Consider the following 26,843-nt stretch of genomic DNA (forward strand, 5'->3'; position numbering starts at 1 on the left):
CGGGATAATTCCAGCAGAGCCCTGTGTACAGCAAGCGTATGAAGGCTTAGCTATTGTTGCAAAGGGGATTGTCTCAATGATTCTCTGGGTTGTTTCCATTCAACAATTTTGAGTCATCCAACAACAATTTTCCAGGGTGGCAATAAATGCAGGCCAATGTCCTTGCTAAAAGAGAAATCTGGCCCGACGAGAGAAGCTGTCAAATCCTGAAAAGAGGATTTTGTTACCAAAACTGCCTGTCACTTCCTCACTTCACCCCGGGGTCTACACTCTTTGTTTCTCTTTTCACTGCATACCATTCAGATCAAAGTGTTTTTGCCCCGCTTATCCTCTAAAGCACATATCAGTAGGTTAATGGTTGAAGGTCATGGGCCTCCATCCTTGTATACCTTGTCTGGGCCATGCTTGGTGGAGCCAAGGCCCCAGCTGGCGTGGGGGAAGTCAGAGTAAGCACACTGTGCGCCCGGCAGATGTAGAAAGCTCGGTGCAGTGATCTGGGTGCACCTGTTGGTTTGTCACCATCTGTTAGCCAAAATGTTAAAGAGCCACACCCTCCGACGGCCAGCTGAGGAGAACTTAATCTCTTCCCCCACAGGCCTCCCAGTACAGGCTGCCGATCACATCTTACAAAAGAAGAGAGGCAAACACAAAGAAGGAACTGTCTGAACCCCGCCCGGGGGGGAAACCTAATCTTCTGTCATTGCTGGATTTTATTTCTTAAGCTAACAAGACAGGGGTTTTAAAATAAACCTAGATAGTTATTACCTGATAAGAAATCCTGTTATAAACTGCCAATTTTTTGAAGGGAAGATATTGGTTTAACATGGATACTAGTATTAAGCGAATTAAGTGGTGATGGTGTTTTGGATGCCTACTTAGTGGGGTGGAACTATTACAAGAGAGCTAACGTTTGCCTCCTCTACGGGAGACAACTGGAATCTTAGCAGCAAAGTTGCTTGGGAAAGCAGCCCAGGAGAAACAATTATCTGGGAGTTTAGGCCTTGGAGTGTCTACGATTAGAGAAATATTCCTCTAAGTAAAGATGGAAATTTGTATGAGCTTTATCAAATCATGGGGCAGGCTTCCCCCACTCGTGTCTCAGTCCCGTTGCCCTGATGTGTACGGTACAGAACACGGTCTCACATTCCTAAGGAGTCAAGGACCACACAATAGCAGTTAGCCAGCGGATGTCATGTCAGAACTAGGTGCCAACTCCCTTCCAGCTGAGCACCAATAAATGTTTTTAAAAAGAGTCTAAGATGGCAAGAATCTTTTATTGACTGGGCCCAGTCTTATCAAAGTTACATATTCAGCTAGAATATGTATCCGGCAACCTTCTTGAATATGTACCCAGGATAACTCAGAGCAAAACTTAGCATGCATTCTTCGTTAAGAGTAAATGAGAAGCAAGAATCTTGTTCCCAACTAAAGTTACAAGGTAAGCAAGGAAATTTAAGATTTTAAAAAGGATTTTAAGTTAGAAATTACTTCATCTGGCTATCAAGTTTGGCTTTTTTTTTTTCGGTTTTGTTTTGTTTTGTTTTATTTTTAGGTGGTGGTGATAGGAAGACAGTTTTTAATATTGGTCAAACCTTTTGTATGGCCTCATACTTCTCTTGTTGATTCTTTACCCCTTTCTTTCTTACCAAACTATCATTCAACCTAATCCTTAAGGAATATTGAATAGAATTAACACCTTTATACCAATCCCATTAGTGTGCTGTTAAATTAATGGGTTCACTTCTGCCCTCCAGCAAAATGCGGATTATAATCTTGAGACAAGCTACCTTTAGGCAGTAGGCAATCACTTTAAAAACCTGAAAGCAGGCAACATATGGCACACTACACAATATAAAAGTGTTTAAGAGGTACAAGTTTCCACCCTCCATGATACATGCCCAGTTTTAAATAAAACATAGCGTCATCTGGTTCACGCTTAAACACTGAAATTGAAATTATTGGCCATACTGTCATTTTCAAAACAATAGCTAACGGTTTGCACATGTGCTGTTTACAGATCCACAGCCTGTAAACACAGTCACCAACCACAACTTTGCAAAGGTAAATGACAGCTTGAAAAATTTCAAGTCTCCAGAACTCCTGGGATTTCCTCATTTTCCCCCCTTTCATTCATTCTTTCTTCCCACCCCACCCCCAACTCTGATCATAGACACAACAGAGCCTCCTCTGCGTGCGCATGCGTAACTTCCTAACCATGTCACCGCCATCCCCCCACCCCCCACGACACATTTTCCTGCTGTTGAGACCAGCTGGGATGTATTAGTCATGCTGAAGCACGTCATGTAACACAGCAAAATATCAGGCAGCCCAGTGTCATGGGAAAAGTGAATCTACTTCATTATCTACCTAGGGGAAGGAAACAGAACTACCGCTTAAAAAGGCCTGGTCTTCCCTTCCGTGCTAATGTATATTCTGTTAATATCATTAAGGATATTCCAAGGTCTTGCTGTCAGTGAACACAGTACATTAGGAAAGCATCAGCACTACTACTGGGCCTTTTTTACCCTTTTGTTGAGACACAAATTCTGTAAAATTAGAAGGTTGTGATTTATTTAAATAAAGGAGAAGGATACTGTTATCAGACTAGGAAAAGGTATGTCCCCTACTGTAAGACATTACTTTGGAGATTTGTAGGGAAAACAGTAATAATGTGTTGTGTAGCACTGCTTCTCAAACTTGAATGCACATTGGGATCAGTGGAGAGCCTGTTAGAAATGTTACCGCTGACCCAGCAGCCTGAAAGTCTACATTTCTAACAAACTTCTGGGTGAGGCTGGTAGCTGCTGGCCTCAGGACCACACTTTGATTAGAAAGGTTGTATAGAAAGGGCAACATTTAGGCACGTTCAAATACAGCTGTTTAGAACTATGGAGGACTAATGTCAATCACAAATTGATCCGGATGCGTTGGAAGGGATCTACATTTAGGTGATGGTGAAGGGAAGGGGCTACCATGGGTCTCTGGAATTTGTTTTTGTTTTTTGTGGGTTTTTTTTTTTTTTTGGATTAAAGAGGAAAATCTGGGGAACAGGCAACAACATGAGACAGGGAGGATGCTTTGGCTAATTTTTAAATTTTTATTCTTAACAATCTAGACAGGTTTGGAAGCCCTCAAAATTACCTAGAGGTTAGTTGGGTTACCAATTATATATTGGTAACTCTGGTTTTTTAGTAAAGAAGCAGAGATGCAAAGAGGTTTTTCATAAAGGACATCAAAAGACAAGTAAAAAAGTGGAAATGGAACTAGATTTGGGTCTGGTTCCAGTGTCCCTAGTAAAATCTCTGGGAGGAAAAATAAGAAAACGGTTTTCCCAGTGAAAGATGGTCAAAGAAGTTATGATAATACAAGATTTTACTCCATCATTGCCCCTTGAAATAAATAACTTACATCTGGTATTTCCTCTGCCATGCTTCTCATGTGTCACTAATTATGGTGGCTTGAAAATACTTGACAGTTCTACAATTATTTTATTTTTATAACAACATAATTTTTAAGAAAGAACCCATTTTCAAAAAACTTTAAGACCACATTAGGTGTTCTTCATGACCAAGAAACATGAGAATTTTGATGGTCCTATGTTAAAACCAAACAAAAATTATGGAAATTAAAAAAAAGGTCTAATATTTTGCTTTTCTTTCTTAAGCTTATTTATTGATTTTGAGAGAGAGAGCACAAACGAGGGAGGGGCAGAGAGAGAGTGAAAGAGAGAGAGAGAGACAGAAACAGAGAATCCCAAGGAGGCTACGCGTTGCCAGCAGGGAAACTGATGAGCCATAAGATCATGACTTGAGCTGAAATCAAGAGTCAGAAGCTTAACTGATAAGCCATCCAGGTGCTCCTGTTTTTATTTCTTGAATTGTGTTATGGTCTATTAGTTTCCTCAGGTTGCAGTAACCAATTACCATGAACTTGGTGACTTACAACAACAGAAATGAATTCTCTTGCAGTTTGGGAGACCAGGAGTCTTCAGGCCTCTAGAACAGAATCCTCAACCTCTTCCTTAGCTTCTGGAAGTGGCTGGCAATCCTGGTGTTCCTTGGCTTGTAGAAATATCATCCAATCTCTGACTCCATTGGCACACAATGTTCTCTCCACGGGTCTCCTCTGTGTCTCTTCTCTTCTTCCAGGGATAGCAAATATATTGGATTAGGGCCCACCCTGATACTGTATGATCTCATTTTAACTTGATTACACCTGCAAAGACCCTACAGCAGGCATTGTCCACAGTTTTGCTTCCATGGTTTTAGTTGGTCAACCAATGTCTGAAAGCTGACAGTTGGTCAGGAGGTCAATAGCAGTCTAACACTATGTCAAGGTGCCTACATCATTCACCTTGCCTCCTCTCATCAGAAAGCATTTTATTATCTCACATCATCACAAGAAGGATGAATTCAGTAGAATAACATATTTTGACAGAGAGCGGCCATCTTCACATAACTTTTATTGCAGGGTATTGTTATAAATATTCTATTTTATTATTAGTTTGTTGTTAACTTCTTGCTGTGCCTAATTTTGTTAAATTTTATTGTATGTATCTGTGTACAAGAAAAAAAGTATATATAATGTTTAGTACTATCCACATTTTTTTCAGGCATTCACTGGAGCGGGGGTGGGGGGTGTCTTGTAATGTGTCCCTTATAGATAAGGGGAAACTATTCTATTTTCAAACAAGATTACATTCACAGGTGTGGGGATGAGGACTTCAACATATCTTTTTAGGGGACACAATTAACCCATAACAGGTATTATGACATAAAATCTTTGTACTTAGAAATGTAAATTTCCATTTTTTTTTTTTTTTTTTTTACCTTTTTGAACAAGTGTCTTTATTTAGCGAGAGTGACAGGTTTTTTGATGTTGAAGTGCTATGATTATGAACAGGGAGAACTCAAGAAAAGTTTCACTTTTTAATGTGAAAAATAAAACTTATTAGACATGAAATAGGTATTAGAAATCTTTGCTTTGTTTTAGAGCTAATGTAATTCACAACATTTACTCTTTTTTTTAAATGTTTATTTTTATTTATTTTAAAGAGAGAGACAGAGTGCTAGCAGGAGAGGGGCAGAGAGAGAGAAAGACACAGAATCCAAAGCAGGCTTCAGGCTCGGAGCTGTCAGCAAAGAGCCCGATGCAGGGCTTGAACCCACAAACTGACAGATCATGACAGGAGCCAAAGTTGGATGTCTAACAGATTGAGTCACCAGGTGCCCTTCAGAATATTTATTCTTATGAAGATTTGTACCTGTGTTTATCCAACAGTTGTTGCTTCACTATTTATTAGTAGCTGTCACTGGAACGGTCATAGAATACCTCTCCTACTTTACAGTTAGTAGATTGTGAGTTTCTTGAGGACAGATACTATCCCATTATTTTTATGTTTATGTCTTCTCTGTTCCTAAAATGCACATTTTTTGAGCATGAGTTGAATATTTTTCGTATCTAGTGATACCGAATCATTCTGAAGGCAAAATAAAACTTATTTAATTATCATTAACATCTGAGTGTTGCTGTTGTCTATCGGACTTTGGGGAAAATGCTTATCTGAGGAGATGAATAATATTTTTCATAAACATTTATTTTGTATAGCCTGCTGTTAGCACTGAATTATACAATAAACAATCACAAACAATAAATAATTGGTATTGTGGGTTCATCTTCAAGGCCCCAAGTCTGTAAGCTTCATATGTTATCCCACAGGGTGTTCAAGTGACTTGAAAGCAATGACTCTGGCTAATGTCCTACCCAGCTTGCTCACCTAGGACATGGACTCAAACAAGTCTCTTGCATGCTGACTCTAGTCCGTGATTTATGGGAGACAAGGTGAAGAAATTTGAACTAAAAATCTTTTTGATCTAATCATATTCTCCTACAATCCTTCCCGCAATCTCTTTTCCCTATCCAACCACACACAAGCAAAAATATTCAAAGAAGAATATTTGCGGTTAAGATTCAAAAACTCATCTTGAACTTAAAGCTAGCAAATGTCAGCAGTTTCATGCGAGTTTGTCCTAATGTTCTCAGAAATCTAAACTATGGTATCTTGCCGCATTTAAAATTCTTCCCTGCTCGCCGCAGTCCCTAATAATATCCTGGCCGTGCACCTTCATCTATATTCATGAGAGTGCAGATGCAGCCAAATTAGTGGCAGCAAAGCACATTTTACAGTGTAGAAAATACAATCTGGCTTCCTTTAAACATTTTTTGACAAAAAAGTTTTATTTAAAAAAAAAAAACAACAAGAAAACCAGACAGATTTAAATTCACCACCACCCGTCGGAGGAGTCTGTTACAAACGCACAGCTGGCTTGATGATGAGTGACAAATCAAAAGTCAGAGAGAAACTTCCTGATCATCTGAGCCCTTGCCACCCGATTAGCAGAAGAAAAACAGGGCAGATGGAGGGAGACGCAGCAGTTCGGAGGGAACAGATGGCCACTACGAACTTGATATATGAAATTAATAACACTTTCTCAAATACAATTAGTAACAGGAATACATTACCTGAATTTTCATAACTGTGAGCAAGCTGACATTAAATGAGGTTTTTCAGATTAACAGTTGATGTGGCATTGATATTTGGAGGGAAATAAAAATATATAGCAATAAGAGAAACCTTTTGCTTTTTGGTGCCATTGATCAGGATGTTGTAACATATGAAAGGAGAGCTGCAATTCAAAGAAATTCCATATTTAAATTTCACTAATTGGGATTTTTTTTTTCCTAATGTAGCCATTTGGGCCACATAATGCATGAAATACTTAAGAGCCTCGCAGATGTATGCAGCATGTACTACCCTGGATGAATTATTCTTTAGGAAGAAATTAACCATTATACATCTCCCCACAGATAAAAGGGGAAAGCAAACAAAAAAGGGACACAGGGCAGTAAAAAAGTCAAGATAAGATGAAATCAAGAGACTAGCTTTTGTGCTTTTCAAAGCTATTCATGGTACAATAAGTATTTCTGGGTATGTCATTAGGCTTTCTCTATTATGATGCCCAGTCTCTAGAATGGGCAAAATGTTTGTACTATATGTCCTTGTTCAAAGCGCTGTCAACCAAAAACTATTTTAGTTCAAAACCCATGAACGTGATACTCTTGGATGGGGTTAACCACTCCTCTGGGAAGCCGGAACCTTCCCGAGCTCAGCTAGGTCAGCCTGTAGTGCAGCCTGAGGCTCCCGATGAGGCGGACGTGATGATGATGGGGCTTTGCTGAATGAAGCCCAAACCCAGCCCCTGCAGGAGGCTGGGGCAACCTGGGGTGTTACAAGATGAGGCCACAGCAGCAGCTGCTAGGGCTTTCTGATTGCAGCCAGGAGCACACCCATACTGATGGGTGAGAACTGCCACAGGCTTAATGCCCATGGGGCAGGTAGGCTTGAGTGTCTGTGAAGTGCAGAAACTGAGTCTGAGATGGGGGGGTGGGGGGGGGTAGAGCAGAAATATACAAGCACACCAGCCATATGCACTTATCTAGGGTGGCAAGAGGCCTCTCTCGGGTCCCTGGAGGCAGATCATTAGTTCTGCTACGACATGAGAATGGCTGTTTCCACAGCTGGGGGCAGCAGAAACTGGCACAGAGAGAAGGGAAGGACATCTCCTCCTCCTTGAACGGAAAAACCCTGGGTATTCAGGTAAACGCAGAAATCACAAAAAGGACGCTGTTCTGTGGTAGAAAGCTAGCACCCTCTTGTTTGTAAGAAGGAGAACAGAGACCAAAGAAATCAAGACAAATCCCTCTTCCTAACCATCCAGAAATGCACTTTATCAGATAGTCAAAACAGGCACCACTGGGAAAGCCTAGAACACAGGATGAGTGTAGAGCACTTACTAGACCTTAAATAATATTTATTTTAAGCAATATCTGAATTTAACTTGCGGTTTCAGCTGTGAAGCCAATTAGCAGTGAGATCTTAGCTAAATCACTGACTAAATCTTATACCACCTAATGAGTTTTCACGTATAAAATAAAGGGTTTGAGTTTTATAAAAGAACTATCACGTCTAAAAAATTTATATGAACAATCTAAATGTTAACATACCTACAGGTATTTTGTTAAAACTTTTAGGCTTTTAGGTTGCAATAACATGTCCACTTATAACCAAGACTAAGAAAGTTACTATTACTAGAAAGGTTAATACTAAAGGTTCCCAAAAGGGTTCAATCCACTAAGAAGAGGATATGGTTTTTCAGGGGGAGCATGTTTTCTCTCACACGTGAAACAAAAATAAAATCGGCACACATTTAAGTTAGGCTAGGAAATTAAAGGTAAATATGACTTGGGTAAGCATGTTTCTGAGTTTGGGTTTCCCTAGAAACAGACCTTGACACAATAACTTGAAAACAAGCAGTTTATTTGGGAGCTAGAAGAAAACCCCAGTGCGGGTGGGTGTAGGGGAAGTAAGATAAGAAAGTGAAAAGAGACAATAAGAGTCACATTATCAAACCAGTCATCATAGGTGGTGAGTGTTGCTTGAGCTCATTAGGAAAACTGTGGGGTTCCGTGTAAAACACACATTCCAACCTTAACTCACTGGAAGGTGAGGGAACTGCGGTATTTATGCACCAGCTCCTGCCAGTCATTGTTTAAGGGCTGCTCCTGGGGATTGTTAATTCCCCTGCACTTCTGGTCTGTGCTGGTGGCCACACGGGTTCCTGTGGAAAGAGAAAACCCCCAGGCAAAGAAGATCGGACGCTGGCAGCTGGAAGTTGGGTTACTGCACCTTCCAGGGTTAAGTGCAAGGGGATATGGCAGGGCACTGGCTGCATCTGCTATGACATGTAATGATAAAACCACTGTCAACCAAAGTCTCCGCCCAATGGCTATTTGTTCCACTAGACTGTGTGACCAAAGACCTTATATATCCTCCTCCTCCTCAGTTTTGAGAAGGGGGCAGAATCCACTGGGCATCCAGACTTCAAGCAGCTGCTGCTGAAAATCCCACACTGCAGGCCCCATAAGTGAACGAGAACCATTCCTTCACCCCGCTCATCTGGATACATCTGGGTATTACATGAATGGTTTCCAGCCTCCCGAAAGTAATAATCTTTATCTTCTGAATGGACTTGGCTCCACGGTTGGCTTTGCTCACTCTGAGAATGAGAAGTGAGACAACAGAGGACGCAGGAAAGCTATTCTCATGATCCCTCTAACATTCTAGTGAGGGCAGGGGGGATAGGCTGACATCCTACTTTTTGTTATTATTCCCCTGGCAACATGAAGTTTGACTGAAATCCAGTCAGAATTTCCTTTTACCTTATGTAGAGTACAAGGGGGATGTTCTTCTCTCTTTATTGAAATATGACTATTGAGGAGAGCTAGCACATAGGGCATCTAAATAGGCACCATCAACAGAGTATTTGCTGATGTTTTCCATTCTCTCTTGATGCTAATGGGCAGCATGACTTTCAGGCAAGGTCCTAATAACCTAGACATCCCTGATCCATAAGCTGTTAGGTTCATCCATTCTATGACAACAAACAAACAAAAACACCCAGTGCATGGGGTGCTGGAGGATTTGAGTCTCCTTTAAAGACTCTTCTCAAGGATTCCCCTAAACACTGAATAATATCATTACTTCATATTATTTATTTTATTCTCTGAAATTAAACAATTTCAATTCCATTCCTAAGAAATTATCTTCATTTGCTCAATCATTCAGCAAATATTTATTGGGCACTTATGTACCAGGCACTGTCCCAAGCAAGCATTTCATATAAGGACCCTGCCCCTGTGAAGTGTATATTCTCATGTGAGAGTCAGTCATTAATGATAAAGTTATGAAGAAAGTTAAGTATTGTGTAAGAAGGCAATAAAGAAAACACATAAGGCAGAGAAGAGGGCCCAGAGTGCCATGGTTGTCAGGAGAGACCTCACTTGGGAGTGCCATTTAGGCAAAGACTTAAAGGGGATGAGAATATAATTCTGAGTTCCTGGCACATTTTTAGGGCTAGAGGCACTGCAGTAAATATGACAAAATTCTTCCCTAGAGAAACTTAGATTCTAGTGAAGAAGATCAATCATAAACAGGTAAACAAATAAATACAGTGTAATGTCAAAAGATAATCATAAAGAAGAAAAATAAAGTAAGAAAATGGGATAGAGTAAGGGTCAGCAAACTTTTTCTGGAAAAAGTCAGAGAGTAAATATTTTAAGATTTCTGGCATAGTTTCTGACACAACTATTCACTTCTGCCTTTGTGATATGTAAGTAGTCATAGGTAGTAAGTAAATGAATGGAGATGACTGTGTTTTAATAAGACTTTATTTACAAAACTAAGCAGTGGGTATGAATTGGTCTGTGGGCCATGGTTTTCTAACCCCTGGTCATGGGAACCTTTGAGGATATGATATTTTAGCAGAGACCTGAATGAATGAATAAAAGCCATGTGAGAATCTAGAGAAAAAATGCCTCAAGCAGGAGGAAACACAAGTCTAAAGGCCTTGAGATAGCAGCTTGATTAACAAGTGTGAGCCTTGAAGTCAAGTTAACAAAAGTAAGAAATATAGGAAATTGGATCAGAGTATGTAATAGACTGCATTGCTGGTCAAGTTGTTTGTTCTTCTGTGCATACACATTCTTTGCCATGTGATATATTGTAAGTTTCCTCTTAAGTGGAGTAGTATATTTTCCTAGACTTGACTTTGCATTTAGCTATATGACTTGCTTTGGTCAATAGAATAAAGTAGAAGTGACAATATGCCAGTCCTGAGTCTAAGTGTTAAGAGACCTTCCCTGTTTCTGTGCTCTCTCTCAAACACACATCTTCTATTCCTATGAGAAGAGCTCAGACTGGTCATCTGGTCCCTCTAAGAACAGAGCCACCCAGGCAAGCAACCCCACATGAGTCCTGTCAGGATCAGCTAATTCTTAGCCAAGCTACAAACACTTAAGGGATTATAAGTATTGTTTTAAGCCACTGAGTTTTCAGGTTGTTTCTTATGTGATGTAGAGAGGGAGCCAAGGGGGCAGATGATGGCAGCCTACTGTGATTACAGCAGGAACTTTAGATTTTGTTCTATAAGAAAGAACACCATTTGAATGTTGATGACAGAGGTAAGGTAAGACTTGGTTCACATTTTAGATGGGCTATCAGGGTTCCTCTGTGATGGGACTTGGTGTGGCTGGCATGGAAGAGAAGGAGAGTAATCAAGGAAGGGCTCTGAAATTTTTGTCCTGAACAAATGGTTAAATCTTGGTACATTTGCTAAAATAGAGGATGATCTAGAGGATGAGTTGGTTGAAACTAGAAAAGAATATAGAATTGGGGTCAATATCAATAGAGAAATATTTTGTTAACATGAAGCCATTATGATTATCACTATTTTATTTGAACAAAGCTTTGTAGATATACTGTGTAAGCAACCGTATTAGCTTGGGCTGCTATAACAAGATACTACGGACTGGGTGGTAAACAAAGAGATTTGTTTTCTCACAGTTCTGGAGGCTGCAAGTGCAGGATCAAAGTGCCATCGGCGTTGATTTCTAGTGAGACCTCTCTTCCTGGCTTATAGACAGTCACCTTCTCGCTGTGTCCTCACGTGGCCTTTCCGCCGAGAGAGATCTCTGTTGTCTCTTCTTTTTCTTAAAAAACATACCAGTCCTGTAGGATTAGGACCCCACTCTTATGACCTCATTTAACCTTAGTTATCTCCCTAAAGGCCCCTTCTCCAAATATAGTCACGATGGAAGTTAGGGTTTCAACACATGAATTGCTGGGGGAAGGGGTGGGGGACCAAAGTAAGCCCATAACAACTACCTTTATTTGTAGTATGTATAATCGACGAAAGCAACATGAGTTGAACTCCAGTTAGCATTAACTTTTTGGTTTCCTTCACAGAAAACATTTTGAAAGTGTTGTGTACATTCTTTTTTCTTAACCTTTCCAGTTAAGTTTCTTTTCTACCATTCCACTAATATTTCTCTTGGTAGGGTCAGAAATGACTGCCATAGAGTTTATCCCATGGTTTCCTTTCTTCTCTCTGCTTTCTTGACTCCTCTTCAGATTTGACACGGTTGACCATACCCTCTTTGAAATACCCTCTCCTGTTGGCTTAGGTGATCACTCACTCTCCCTGTTGTCAACTAACTTCTCTAAGAACTCCTCACAGTCAGCTTTGCTGGCTCTTCTGTGAGTGTTGAGATGTTTCAGAGCATAGGCCCAGACTCGCTGTTGTTGTTGTTTTTTTTCCTAAATCAATCTGTCCTCAGGTGATCTCAGCTCTCATGACTTTACCTAAAAACCTATAAGGCTATTAGCTCCCACATTTATGCATTCATCAGGACATCCCCACTTTGATCCAGACTTTTGCACGTAACTGCATCCCGACTTCTCCACTTAGATATTAGCAGTCATCTCATCAAGTCCAAGAAAGAACCCTTGATATGCCCCTCGACCAAACTAGTCCTTCAACAGTTTTCTCTGAGTAAATGGCACTGTCATCCCAGCCGATTAGCTCAACACCTACGAGTCTTCCTTATGTCTGCTGTTCTCCTACCCCTGATGTTTAATTTACTAGCAAATCCTGCCAGTTTCACCTCCCTCCCCCATTATGCCACTTACTAGCATTTACATAGTAACCACCTACTAGTTTACCGAAAATAAAATTTGCAGTTTAATAAAAAGGTTGCCAGCACTTTCAGTTCAAATGTCTGGTTCTTTTGTGATGCCACTGAAACATGTGGCTAACACAAGTGAAGAAATGAAGAAGAAAAAAGAATGTATGTAGTGTAATAGGCACACCTTGCTAAGATTTTTTTAAGGACCCAAAATACAAGTGGAAGGAATGTTATATAACATCCCATGATGTGTATTGACTTGTGGGAATCCAATACCAAACAGAAAATAAATGCACTTAAAACAAAATTTGTTTTGGGAGAATTTAACTGTTCTCCAGCCGGACTGTAGGTTGTGATATGAAATCCTGTAGCCACTCAGCTTGTGTGGCAGTCTGTCCTTTCAAACCTAAAGGAAGAGGCTGTCTATGCTAACAAGGGACAACTCTCTCACATGAGCAAAGTCCTTGGTGGGGACAGACCCTGGGTTACTTTCTGGAGTCTTTCAAATTTAACATTTTAACCTCCATATGAGATAGGCTATACCATTATCACTCCTGTAACAAGATAAATAAAAAGCTATGACAAAGAAAAAAAAAAAAAGAAAGAAAGAAACAATCAAAAGCAAGTAGGACTCTTAAAAATCCATAAAATCATTATGCCGTTTTAACCAATTACAGGTCTGCTTTCAGTTAAAAAAGTGCCAAGAGCCAACCACAGAAATGAGTCACAATGGAAATTTAATTGAAGACTGCCCGCCAGCATCCATTGAAAAGACTATTTTGAGAGAGCTTTCAGAGATTAGTATTGAAGCCATATTTGATTTACTTTAGGGACTGTTGCATTCAGACTAGCGAAACTACTCTCCTCGATGGTATGGCCCCCTGCACTGCATTTTCCTTCACTTCCACGAAGGAAAATGAGGTGAAAGAAATGATTATTTTGCAGGGCTGGATAAATAATTTGCAACACCTGGGGTGCCTGCGTGTCTCAGTCGGTTAAGCATTCGCCTTTGGCTCAGGTCACGATCTTGGGGTCTGGTCCATGGGTTCAAGCCCCGTGTCGGGCTCTGTGCTGACAGCTCAGAGCCTGGAGCCTGCTTCAGATTCTGTGTCTCCCTCTCTCTCTGCCCCTCACCCACTCGAGCTCTGTCTCTCTCTCAAAAATAAATAAACATTAAAAAAATAAAAAAAAAATTGCAAGACCTGATGCAAAATGAAATTTGGGGGGGGGTGGCTTGTTTAAAATTAAGGAAAAATGTGTTACTAAAATTACTAAAATATAACCTTTTCTCTTTCTTCTAAGATGTCTTTCTTAACCTTTTGACATTTTTCATTAACTTTTTAATGTTGCACTGCCTCAGGTGGGTGAATATACACAGGGTTAGTATAGACCCTCACAGGCACCGAGGGCTCAGCCTGAGCCACTAGACCTATTGGTCAATCTCCCTTTTGCACGCTGGCCACCCATGCCACAGGGACAGGTGACCTTGAGGGATTCTAACCTCATAGAGGATGGACATGCTAGCAAACTTGATCAGGAGTGGATAAAAGCGTTCCACCCCCCCCCCCCCCCCCCCAATATGTCACCCATTAAATGCCCTATGAAGCTGACAATCCTGAGTTAGGGCAGCCACCACATTACCGTGCCCCAAGATACTGTGGGGTAAAGGCCTATACAACCCCAAACTTCTCCAGGTCCATACCCAGCACCCCCCGCCCCACTCTAGGGGTGGAGGGCAATGGAAGAATGTGGGACTTCCCTTACTAACCTGCCCCTGCCCCTGGTTGAGGAAGTATGAGGTGTGATGGGCTTGAGGCCCACAAGGTGGGGACTGGGCTGCCAAGAACTCATGCCAGGGAGTGGGGGAGGGCAACAGGAGGCTGCACCACATGTTAGCTGAGGCTCCGAGCCCCACCTCCTTATGCTCTATTGTCCTATCAGACTTCACTTACAAAACACAAATTCAAAGACTAAATGATTAATAATTCCAAGACAGTGACTACAGAGCGAGGAACCCCAGGTCCTTCTGAGCTCAAGGCCATGTATGACTGCACTCGTCACATGTCCATGAAGCTGACCCTGGTGGAAAGTGAATTTGCTGGTGACATCACAGAGCCCTGATCCTGGAGAGTCTTGGAAGAGCTGTGTGCCTTTGCCAACTCTCCTCCAACACACACCATCTTGTTTTCTACAAAGAACTTTCTACCTCAGTAAGACAAAAAAGGCAAGGCATTGTAGAAAGTTTACAAACAGTATCACTTTCGCTTCATGCATTTACCAACATCCTATCTAGCAGTCCTAGAACTTGCTGAAGACAAAAATGACTTAATTTGGAGTCTGTTTCTAGACAGTGCCATTCTAATCTGAATGTGGTTAAGGGATTGTTGCCAGCAGTCTCGGCTGGGTTCAACGAGAACCTTACACAGATACGGCTCTCTGAGTCCCTTACAACCTGCACTGGACTAGCGCTCATCTAAGCCTCACAGTGACCGTCGTTCCTCCTCTCCTTATGACTCTGTTTCTCTATCAGTATTGCTGTCCAAACCATATCCAGCAAACCCGAGTCATTTACGATGAATCAGTGCGCACATTTGTACCACTATACTCACAGTATCAATGCGGTAGACAATTTTCATAGTGGTACACGTCTGAAACTCCTAATTAAAGACTTATGTGTAACTAATAATTTTGAAATTCTTCGCAGCTCTGTACATATGGTCTTACGGTTTTAATTCCACCTCTTGTTATTTTGTTGTTGTTGTTTGTTTGTTTTTTGTAAGGTGATGTCGCTTCCTTGGGGGAGTGATTAGATATAACCCATCATATTTAATTATTATAATTGTATATATAATCTTAAGTAAATGTGTATCTAATTATGATTATTTGTGTGTAAAATTTCTTGAATACTTGCTACCTGTCAACTATACCTAATCTTTACAACCATCCTGTGAAGTAAGTACTCTCATCGCTGTTTTACATGTGAAGATGCTGAGTTGCGAAGCAGTTGAGTCACTTGCTTAAATGCATATGGCTAGTTGATAGCAACAATTCTTGAGGTCACACCATTAGCCAGGCACCATGAGAAGTATTCTATATAGGTTACCTTATCTCATCCCTACTGCTATTCTTTGGGATAGGACAACCGTTATGCTCATTTTAGAGATGAAGACGTTTGACACTAGCAAGGTTGATTTTCTCAAGGACACACTGCTGTTGCCACTGAGAAGGGCCGGGATTTTACCACAGGCATTTGGACATGAGAGGTGGCGTTTTCATCTATTATACTATTTGTGGGAGGTTGTATTTGACAAAAATGCTCAGAGCAGTATTTCTATTCCAAACTCCTCTTCCAGAATCTTGAACTCCCGTCATCAAGAGAGGGAGTCAACTCTCGCTCCTCTTGAAGCTGTGTGGACAGTACGACCACCGTGGCAAGTAGCAATGCGGGGGAGGTGATGCTACACGTCTTTTGTGGCTCCTGCGGGAGGGGCAATACAGCCTCTACCTGGCTTGCTCATGATGCCCATCCTTGGCACTCAGCCACTGTAGTAGACAGAGTAGTGGCTCCACAAACCCGTGTCCTAACCCCCGAGACCTGGGAATATGGTACAGTGTATGGGAAAAGGGACTTGGCAGATGTGATTAAATGAAGGGCCTTCAGATGAGATTAGATTGGATGTAATACGAGGGCCCTTAAATATTGAAGAAGGAGCAGCAAGTTCAGAGTCAGAAGGAGCCATGACCACAGAAGAGGGCTCACAGAGAGGGAGGCAGGAGCATGTCAATCAGAGGAAGATGTGATCATGGAAGAAAGTCACCAAGAGAGGCAATGTCACTGTTTTTGACGATGGAGAAAGGGGGTCAAAAGAAAGGGATGTGGGGAGTCTCTACAACCTGGGAAAAGGAAATGGATTGTCCCCTAGAGCCCCCAGAAAAAAATGCAGTGCTTCAACCCCTGCCTTTTAGTCCAGTGAGCTCCAAGTCGGATTTTTGGCCTATAGAATTACAGGCTAATACATTTGTGTTGTTTTTTTTTTTTTTTAATTTTTTTTTTTTTCAACGTTTTTAATTTATTTTTGGGACAGAGAGAGACAGAGCATGAACGGGGGAGGGGCAGAGAGAGAGGGAGACACAGAATCGGAAACAGGCTCCAGGCTCCGAGCCATCAGCACAGAGCCTGACGCGGGGCTCGAACTCACGGACCGAGAGATCGTGACCTGGCTGAAGTCGGACGCTTAACCGACTGCGCCACCCAGGCGCCCCCATTTGTGTTGTTTTAAGCCACTAAGTTTGTTTTAATTTGTTGAAACAATGATAGGAAACTAATACAGCCACCCTGCTGTGAGGAAGGGTTTCAACTGATAACCCAAGCTAAGGACTCAGCCAACAGCCAGCGGCAGCCACTAGAGAGTGAGTGAGTCAGTGAAATGAGCCTTCCTTCAGAAGATTCCAGCTCCTAGCCTTTGAGATGCTCCTGAAATGCCAAGTGGAGCAGAGAGAGCTTCCTCTGCTGAGCCCTGCTTAAATGTTTCAAGGAATTGTCAAAAATACACAAGCAACAAACAACAACAGCAACAACAACAACACACACATACACACAAAGACAAATATGAAGGTCTGTGTTACTTTATTCCACGCTTTGCTCAACTAAGAAAACTTTCCTGTCTGTGAAGCAATTGTTGAGTTCTGAGTTTCATAATTTACATATTCACAAATTACAGTAAGCATTAACCTACACCTAACTGCTGAGAATTTCCTATCCTGTTAAAATATTAGACTCATGCTTATGAATAAGAATCTTGAAACAGTAAGCAATAAACAAGGAAGCATGCCAATGGCCACCCTCACAGTAAGAAGAATTACCCTTATCCATGACCCGTGTAGCCCTTGTGTTCTTTACTGGTTATAGCACTACCACAAATATTGTAGTCTTTGAGAAACATTCCATTTAGATGATTCCTGAGATTCATATGAATAGCCAAGAACCTTGATTCCACAATGTACTGCATGCAGAACACACAGAAAACTGTGGAAGGCCATCTAACAAATATAGGTACTTGTCTTGATTCAGAATTTTTTCTTTCTTTCTGTTTTTTTTTTTTTAAAGAAAACATCACAGGGCTACCATGATCATGAATTTGGCATTGTTATTTTTAGCCATGCATGTGTTTTGTATTTTTGCTCCTCAAAGAAAATATTATTGTTTTGCATCTTTCCACGCTTCATGTATGATATCATCAACCTGAAGCTTAATTTTTGGTCCCTATTATATTTTTAAAGTTTATTCATTGATGCTCATAGGTCTAGTTTATTGATTAAAAAATTTTTTTTACTTTATTTTAGAGAGAGAGAGAGCACACAAGCAGGAGAAAGAGAGAGAGAGAGAGAGAGAGAGAGAGAGAGAGAGAGAATCCTAAGCAGGTTCCACACTCAGCACAGAGCTTGACAGGGGGCTCTATCCCAAGGCCCTAGGATCATGACCTGAGCTGAAATCAAGAGTTTGATGCTCAACCACCTGAGCTACCCAGGCATCCTTTGATTTTTTAAAAAAAGTTTATTTATTTTGAGAGAGAGAGAGAGAGAGAGAGAGAGAGAGAGAGATTGAGAGATTGAGAGAGAGAGACCCAAGTAGGTTCCATGCTGTCTGTCAGTGTGAAGCCCAATGCAGAGCTCAAACTCAGGAATCATGAGACCATGACCTCAGCCAAAATCAAGAGTTGGAGGCTTAAGCAACTGAGCCACCCAGGTGCCCCCGGTTTACTGATTTTTAATGGCATATGTTTTCTGTTGTCAACTGACACTTATGTTTTATTTCTGGTTTCTTTTAGCTTTTTATATTAACCAAAAATGCTGTAACCTGTGTTCTTTACACATCTCCGTGGGTACATCTACTAGAATTTAGGGATGAAGTTGATGAGATAAAAGAGATATGAATCTTCAAATTTGACAGATATTACTAGATTATTCTCCAAACAAATTTTAATTCCATCACAGTGCATGAGAGCTTCACTGTTCTATACTCTTGCTCACATCTGCTGCTACCAAACGTTTTATGTTTTGCCAAATTAAATCTGGAATTATATCTAATTGTGGTTTTCCCAGATTATGAGGGAAACTAGGCAACCTTTCGTATGTTTATGGGACAATTCCCCCCCCCCCCCCTTTTCTGTGAATTACCTATTTACAGCCACTGCCTATTTTTCTACTGAGTTTTGTGTATGTGTTCTCATTTGTAAGCACCTTTAAAATTTTTGGATAGTAATTTGTTTTGTTATACACTTTGCAAAAGTCCTCTCCCAATGTTGTGGCATGTCTGTTTACTTTGTTTATGGTGTCCTTTGTGTAACATGTGCTTAAATTTGAATACAGGCCACTTTATAGTTTCTTCAATAATGTGTGCATTTGTTTCTCAAGGTGATGCATATATATACATGTTTTTTTAATGTTTACTTATTTTTGAGAGAGACAGAGCACAAGGGAGGAGGGGCAGAGAGACAGAGAGGGAGACACAGAACTCAAAGCAGGCTCCAGGCTCTGAGCTGTCAGCACAGAACCCGATGTGAGTCTCGAACTCACTAACTGTGAGATCATAACCTGAGCTGAAGTTGGACACTTAACCGACTGAGCCACCCAGGTGCCCCAAGGTGATGCATATATTTTTGAATACATACTTTCTTCTAGACTTTTTTTGTTTTTGATCTATCACAAATTTACTTTTTTTGTGTGTATAGTGGTAAAGGTTCAATTTTATTTTTCCACAGATATTTCATTTCTAAGCATCATTTATTGAAGTACATTTGTTTATTAAAGCATTTCATTATCCTCACTAATTTTTTTTTAATTTTTTTAATGTTTTTAAATTTATTTTTGAGACAGGGAGAGACAGAGAATGAACAGGGGAGGGTCAGAGAGAGTGAGACACAGAATCTGAAACAGGCTCCAGGCTCTGAGCTGTCAGCACAGAGCCCGGGTCCTCACTAATTTTTAATGGTGTCTCTTGTATTAAGTTTTCATATACATGTGAGTTGGGAAGAAACTACCGAACCTCTATGAGTTAGCATACACTATTACCTCTGTCTGGAAAGTCCTGTTTTTGTTGACTTGGAAATATTCTACTCATCTATTAAGTCCTAGCTTAAATATCATCTCCTTTGTGAGATGGCTCTCACCCTTCTTCGTCCTTCTCTATGTTGATTACAACCTCATTGCAATATGCATTGCACCATAGATATTTTTTTCACAGCCAGATTTTTAGCTTTTTTGAGGCTAAACACATTGTCCTGCTATTTTATGCTATCAAACACCTTGTAGATATTTAATAAGATTAACTAAATGAATACATTAATGAGTGAATCTTCAAAACAGAACAGCTTGAGTGACACTTGGTAAATCTGAATAATTCATCCTCATATCTCTGGTCTCTCTTTTCCCTTGTTTTGCTGACTTTGTGGTATAGAGACTTTAACATAGTTATTACGGATGAAATCCTTTCTAAAAATTGCTGCTTAGGACTATAATTTGTAGAGATATGATCTTACTTATTAGATTCTTCATTTCTGTTTTTTTTTTCTTCAATAAGTGATGTCTGAGAACTAAATCAGCAACCTTACCTACATGGTGATCTGCTTCATTTGAAAATCCCCAATGCCGTCATGTTGAGAAGTAGACTATAAGCTTCACACTCTGAGTGAGCTGCTCTTAGGTACATGTAGCTCCGTAAAGCACACTAAACACTGTAAACTCACCCATTTTTACCTAATTTTGTTTGGATACTCTATAGTTCCCTATCAAATGTAGAGACACCATAAATAGTTATTGAATATTTGCATGATAATATACATGTGTGTCTTCACGTGCTGTACTCTTGAGGTTTTATAAGATCTAGGACCCTCACAAGTAGTAAAGAGCATAACTGACTTCTGTACATTATTTCCATCAGACTATACACACCCTATGAAGCAGGCTGGGGATCAGCATTGTCAACGTGACCCTGAGGTGACCGCAGTCACTTGCTTCTGGTATTATTTGGAAGTCAATGTAGACCACCTATGGTAGATATTGTTTTCACTTGCAGTAAATACTCAAATGATTAGCAGTCCTTTATGGCCACCAAATTTGCTATTGACTAAACTCGCTGTACTAAATGCTACCATTGACCACAACAACTCAAGAAAGTGAAAACACAACCTATATGAGAAAGCATGGTCATCAAAACCTCCTAGTCAGCCAATATTTCAACTGCAAGATTTACCTTAACTTGGGAATGTGGGAGTTTGGATTTCACATTGTTACAGGTCAACAAATCATACAGAGTTAGCTCTGACTGATTCAGAGGAGTCTCGTTACAGCCAGTTCCACACTATCTCTGCACCAGGGTCAGCTATATCTCTGATACCTCTAATTTGCTTCAGGAAAGAGCTGCTGCTTCCAAGATTTCACTCAAACTATTCTTTTAAGACATCCTTAACAGCCTGAGCTTTTCTCTAGATCTTTCTTTTCCTTATCTCTAGAAATATCCTTTCATCATTGGCTTTTCAAGGTGTTCCGCCAATATAATTTCTAAAATTGGTCTTTTCCGTTCCTGCCCCGGTTGATCTAGTAAATACTTGAGTTTTCTTTCTTACTTTCTTAACTTTTTTTTTCTGGTGGATTTCCTTTTTGAACACTTCTTGCCTCTACTCTCCTATGCCTCCACACAAAGATTTTCCACTTCCTTTCCCCCTCAGCCATATGGGTTCCAAATTTTCTCATTCTCCTCTGTTCACGTCCATGTTTAAAAAAAAAAAGCTGTTTATCTTAAATTAATGTTTTAAGTCCCCAACTTACATTCAAATTACTCTTATCTACAACCTCTGTTAGACTCTTCCTCTCTTTAGAGTTCAGTTTCCTTGTTTGTAAAATGAGATGGTTGGGAGTGGTCTATAAGATCTATTTCAGCCTAAACATGACTCTGTGACTCTATGCATCTAACAAACTCTGTCTTCTTTGGTCACTTCAAATGATTACGGCTCATTCACCACCAACTGGATACCTTTGACTTGTAACATCTTGGGAAGCATTTTGGCTCTCAGCACATTCAGTGTGAACATGGATCAGGAAAAAGAAGAATGAGCCAGTTCTAGCATCAGAGCTGTGCTCCTCTTAGCACAGTGTGAAGTGACCTGGTTGGGAGGATGTGACAAAAGCCCAAGAAACTGCCAAAGGGAGACTGGATTAGGATAGTCACAGGCAAAGATGCAAGCTGAAAGGTGTATGATGTCCCAGAAGATGACAACCAGAGGAATTAGGCCAGTGTCAGGGCTTCAGGGAGACAGATGATAGAAAAGAGTAAACAGAAATTTAGAACTCAGTTATCAGACAGATACTTGTCTTCTTTAGCAAGATACTTACTCAGAAATTGAGTTTAGGGGTCATGAGGCAAAGTAAGAGGAAGCTGCAAGGCCTGCGGATAGATGCAGAATCAGAGTCAAAGGTGAGAAGTGTAGACGAGAGCGTGAGACCAGAGTCCTTAGTCTTTTTGTACCCCCTTCCTTCCCCAAAGGGCATAATTCTGAATACAATGAACATAAATAGATGGACTTTATCTTTAGCTAAGGTATCTGTTAGATTACCTCTCACTAAATTCCTAATTGCATGATGAGACTGCTATGCCATTCAGGGCATACAAGACTACAGTTATGTTTCCTCCATTCTGCTTGGCAGACAGCACAACAGGAGACTCCACTTGGTCTGCTTTAGATCAACTCTTTCTGCACAAGGAGGATTCTTGAAAAGAATTGTCTACTTTCTGAAATGAAAATTGGTAAAGATTATATTTTCCAGAAGTTCGATTCATTGGACAGTCTTTAATTTTTCAAAGATGTAAATATTTTTTTTTGAATTAGGACTCTGCATGCTACAAATCCTTCTGGAAAATGGGTGATTGGATTGACTAACTTTAAAGTTAAAACACATTATATAACCTTTCTATAGTCAAGTAAGGTAGCTGTTATTCCTAGATCCACTTTGCAGATGGCGATATGGGGGTTCAGAATGATCAAGTACACTGAAGTTGGTTACACAGAGCAAGAAATGAAGCTGGGATTCAAACTCAGGCCTCTTAACTTTAAGCCCTATGCTCCTTATAGTACATTCCCTGTAGCTTTCACCCAGACTGTGATGTATTTAGAAGGGTGTTTTCTGGCACATCCTTCAACTTGTATGTACTTAGCAAATTAATCATAAGAATGTAACAGACATAAAATAAACATCTTGATGGAATGACTGGATGACCACCTACATCTTCCCTGACCTTACTTACAACTCCCCTACCCATCCCCTGCTTAACATTGGGAAATAAGGTTTCCCTCCCTCCCTCCCTCCCTCCCTCCCTCCCTCCCTCCCTCCCTCCCTTCCTTCCTTCCTTCCTTCCTTCCTTCCTTCCTTCCTTCCTTCCTTCCTTCCTTCCTTCCTTCCTTCCTTCCTTCCCCTCTCTCTCTCTGTCTCTCTTGCAGTCTGCTTTTTACAGTTTGTATGGACAATGGTGCCATATACACTAGAGCTTCCTGGCGGAAGGAAGATCCACTCATCGATCCCTTGATTACACCATTCACTAAATATTAAGTGAGTTCTCACTCCTTCAAGTCCTTGTGTGAGGTACATAACTGGGCATCATAGAATGTTTATGCTAATGGATATAACAGTCTAATCTCTTTTGCTCTGTGTAACTGGAAAAGGTTTCAGAAGATCGAGGTTTGGAGAAAAATTAAGAAAATGAATCTCAGTTCAAATAATCAAAAAGTCCCCTATGAAGATGAAATGGAGCTGATTCTCATTCGGCTCTAAAATACAGTCAAGCATGAAACACATGTTTTCAAATACCAGCGTGGAATGAATGCCATAAATGCCAAAGACATGGTCAACCAGCACAGTGCCTATCTCTCTCCATCAGAGTAAATTAACTCAAGATTGCTTCTATTAAGCCTTACCTCTTCTTCCTGTCCCTCCCTCTGCTTGGAGGAAAATGCCTGCTGATGGAGCTTCCTGGCACAACAGCTACTCTGATATTTTCAGCGCATTTTGCCTTTCGGTGCTCCCTTAACTCAGTGACCTACCCGTGCTGGCCAGAGCTGCATTAACCAGGTCCCGCCCGCACAGGAGAAATTCCTTTCATTCATCAGCAGATAAGGAGTTTTGACAAGCCTCTCTGGGGAGCAAAAGGGGAACACATGCACACAAAAGATTGCCCTGTAACACTGAGAAGCACAAAGTGAAGGAGCCAAAGAAAGACCGAAGGAAGCTTTGAGGCAGCCAGGGCAGACAGGGAGTCTGCTATCAGAATTAAATGCGATGTAGTCCAGAGCCCTCTCTCTGTCTCTACCTGCTTCTTCTCAATGTCACTATCGGCCCACAGTTTGATACAAAACAGATCCCCAGAAGTATTCCAGTAACTCCTCAGGACCACCAGGGCAAAAACAAAAACATTCAGGGCTTGACACTTACCAGGGCAGCCTGCCAAGCGTATCACATGTGAAAAGAGCTGCTCGGAGAGAATAATCTTGCTCATGTTCACAAGGCCGGGTGTTAAGTCTGTGAGAACCCAGGGCATTTTCCATCCAGGGCAACCTACAAGGGCTGGGAAAAGCACTTTTCTATGAACTGCCAGAAAGGGCAATTACACGTTTTATGGAAGTAAAGGCTGAAGGAGAACATGAAAGGTCATTTGGGGGAATGGGGAGAATTAGTCTACCCTCTTGCCTTCGAGTCTGAGTACACTAAAATGACTCCACCTTGCAAGTATATTTCCACACGTTCTTTACGTGAATCTCTTCTGCAAATCTGGCCTTGAGGAATTCTGACACCCAGCCTAACAGTTTCATGATACATTTATTTTGATGTACCACACTCCAGTCAAGATGATAAGGTAGCCTTCTCCACTCTACAAAACTTTGATCCATCGGTCTAGCAAATATATCTAGAGCACGTACTACGGGCCAAGCATGTTCTAAGTGCTAGCACTAAATCAAGGAACAAAACCCATAATAAGGCCTCTCGCTTTTGAATCGTATCCTGTGATAGAGTTTCACAGATACACAGTATATTAATTATAGCAGAGAATTTGGTAAATGAGAAATAGGAGGTTCAGTTAGCTAAAATTGATTTCACAACTCTTTGTTGAATACTTCCTCTATGTGGTACAGTGTTTTTCAGGTGTCAGGCTGGGGATAAAGCAGGAACCAGATGTGCACCTCCAGTCCTCCCGTTTCTTTTATTCTAGTGGACTTCGCCCATCATTTAACTCTGCTCTCACATCCATTTCTTACCCTCCTCTGCTCTTCTGGGGGTAGGAGGGCGAAGGGAGAGAATCCTTGCATGTTATGTTTCTTAGGTCCCTTTGTCAAATGGCTTTTGACCTGCTCTCCCAAGAGCAGACACTGGCTCAGCTTTGGAGGGCAGGAGAAAGTCAGCAGTCCTACTTCTTCCTTTCCTCTTAGGTGTCTTAGGCGATGGCTGCCTCGCCTGTGGACACCAGCTCTGCCAGCCATGACTCTAAGCCCTGACAGACACTCCCCTTACTTCTGGGCTCTGGTAAAATCTCCTCCTCCCATTTTCCCTCCAGATCCTTTGGGTGGCGGTGACTTCTCGTTCCGAGTTGCTTCACTGTCTCCCTTTTAACTTCTCTGCTTTTTGATAACCTGTGTGATCAAATCCTTGCATGGAATTTCCTGTCTTTGAAAGACCTAAACATTTTGTTTGTTTGTTTTCTTCATGGGACCCTAACTGGAAAAGAAAGTTTTGATCAGGATATGAAAAATGTGATTAGCAAACTAAAAGGGGAAGTGTGGATGTATAAGAGATGGGATGTAGAAGAGAAAATACTGACTGTATTAATTTGCTAAGGCTGACACAACAAATACTACAGACCAGGGAGAAGAAACTACAGAAATGTATTTTCTTGCAATTCTGGAGGCCAAAAGTTCAAGATCAAAGTGTCTTCAGGTTTAAGGCCTTCTGTGGCCTCTCTCCTCGGCTTGCAGATGTCTGCTTTCTTTGTGTGTCCTCGTATGGTTGTTCTTCTGTATTCCTGCCCCTGGTTTCTCTTCTCAAAAGAATATCAGTCGGATTGAATCAGTACCCACCTTCATACCCTCACTGTAACATAGTCACCTCTTTAAAGAATCTATCTTCCAAATACAGTCACATTCTAAAGTACTGGGGCTTAGAGCTTCGACATACAAATTTGGGGAGGAGACATAATTCATTCCATTACACTGACCTAGTTGAAAGGTCAAGAAGGCCTGACTAGGAAAGGTGGCAACAAATAGAGTAGCGGGAAGGGCTCTGGCAACCACAGATGCATTTATTTGATTTTCCCATATGTGACACACGTTAATCAACACAATGTGCCATCCAGTAGATATGTAGACTTGAATAAACTGAAGGTTCTCTCCTGCCCTTGACATTGGATAGGAGAGACGGACAAGCTGTGGAACAATAAAAATATAGCATGACTCGTCTCAGGCTACATCGAGTGCAGGGAGTAGCTGGAGTATGGAGAACAGGAGCATCTCACTCCATTAAGAACACCAGGAATGGCTTCCTTGAAGTAGACGTCACCTAAGTTGAGTCTTCAAAAAACTAAAGTAGTAGGCAAGTGAAGGAAACATTGAGAGTAGGAAGAAAATTCCAGGCAGATAAAAAAGCATGTTGTCTTGAGGTTAGACCCGTGAGTGAAAGGTAGCATAGCATTTTGATCCTTCCTGACATTGACAGGACAGGTCCTAGTATTTTTATAAGAACTGAGAATATTTCTCAATATTCATTGATGTTGTACTCTTCCTAGCTCTTTTAAAAAACATTTGTAGTTGGCCTCTCAGCCTTTGAGCTAATGTTTTGCTTTGTTGTGTTTGTTTGTTTGGTTGGTTTTAGTTTGTTTCTATCTCTGAGAGAAGGTCATGGCGCTCTTTCTTGACCATTGTCTCTCCGATTTTGGTTTGGCTTTCTCCCCTTTGGCATCTGTGATCCTGGGGACCCAGGATGGTGCAACTCTTGGGAAGCTGCGGGGAGTGTTTGTCAGAGCAAGGGGAGGAACAGCGCAGGCTTTTAAAATTCTGGTTTGTTGCCTTTTTTTTTTTTTTTTTTCATCTACATTTTTAATGAGGATGTTCCTTCTTTAGCCATATCTCTGTGGCTATATCTACAGTATTGGGCACACATGGTTGGCCCCAAACCGATGTCAAGAATAAAATAAAAAAATAAAGCTTTTGTCGTGTTGCTCTTTT

General features: G+C 40.9%; 1 long non-coding RNA gene across 3 annotated transcripts in view; it reads right to left on the reverse strand.

The window, feature by feature from the left end:
• LOC131494297 (uncharacterized) overlaps positions 1–25,083 on the reverse strand; it is a 152,822-nt gene extending 127,739 nt beyond the window's left edge. Inside the window, exons 1-2 of one of the 3 annotated variants that reach the window (XR_009253300.1) lie at positions 23,550–25,083; positions 21,973–22,024 (exon numbers count right to left, since the gene is read on the reverse strand). This is a non-coding gene — a long non-coding RNA (uncharacterized LOC131494297). The remainder of the gene's footprint in view (positions 1–21,972; positions 22,025–23,549) is intronic. The other 2 variants (XR_009253301.1, XR_009253299.1) reach the window with 2 other exon arrangements.
• Positions 25,084–26,843: the final 1,760 nt, after the last annotated feature.

Source organism: Neofelis nebulosa, chromosome 14, assembly GCF_028018385.1.
Source record: "Neofelis nebulosa isolate mNeoNeb1 chromosome 14, mNeoNeb1.pri, whole genome shotgun sequence".
Classification (NCBI taxonomy): Eukaryota; Metazoa; Chordata; class Mammalia; order Carnivora; family Felidae; genus Neofelis; species Neofelis nebulosa.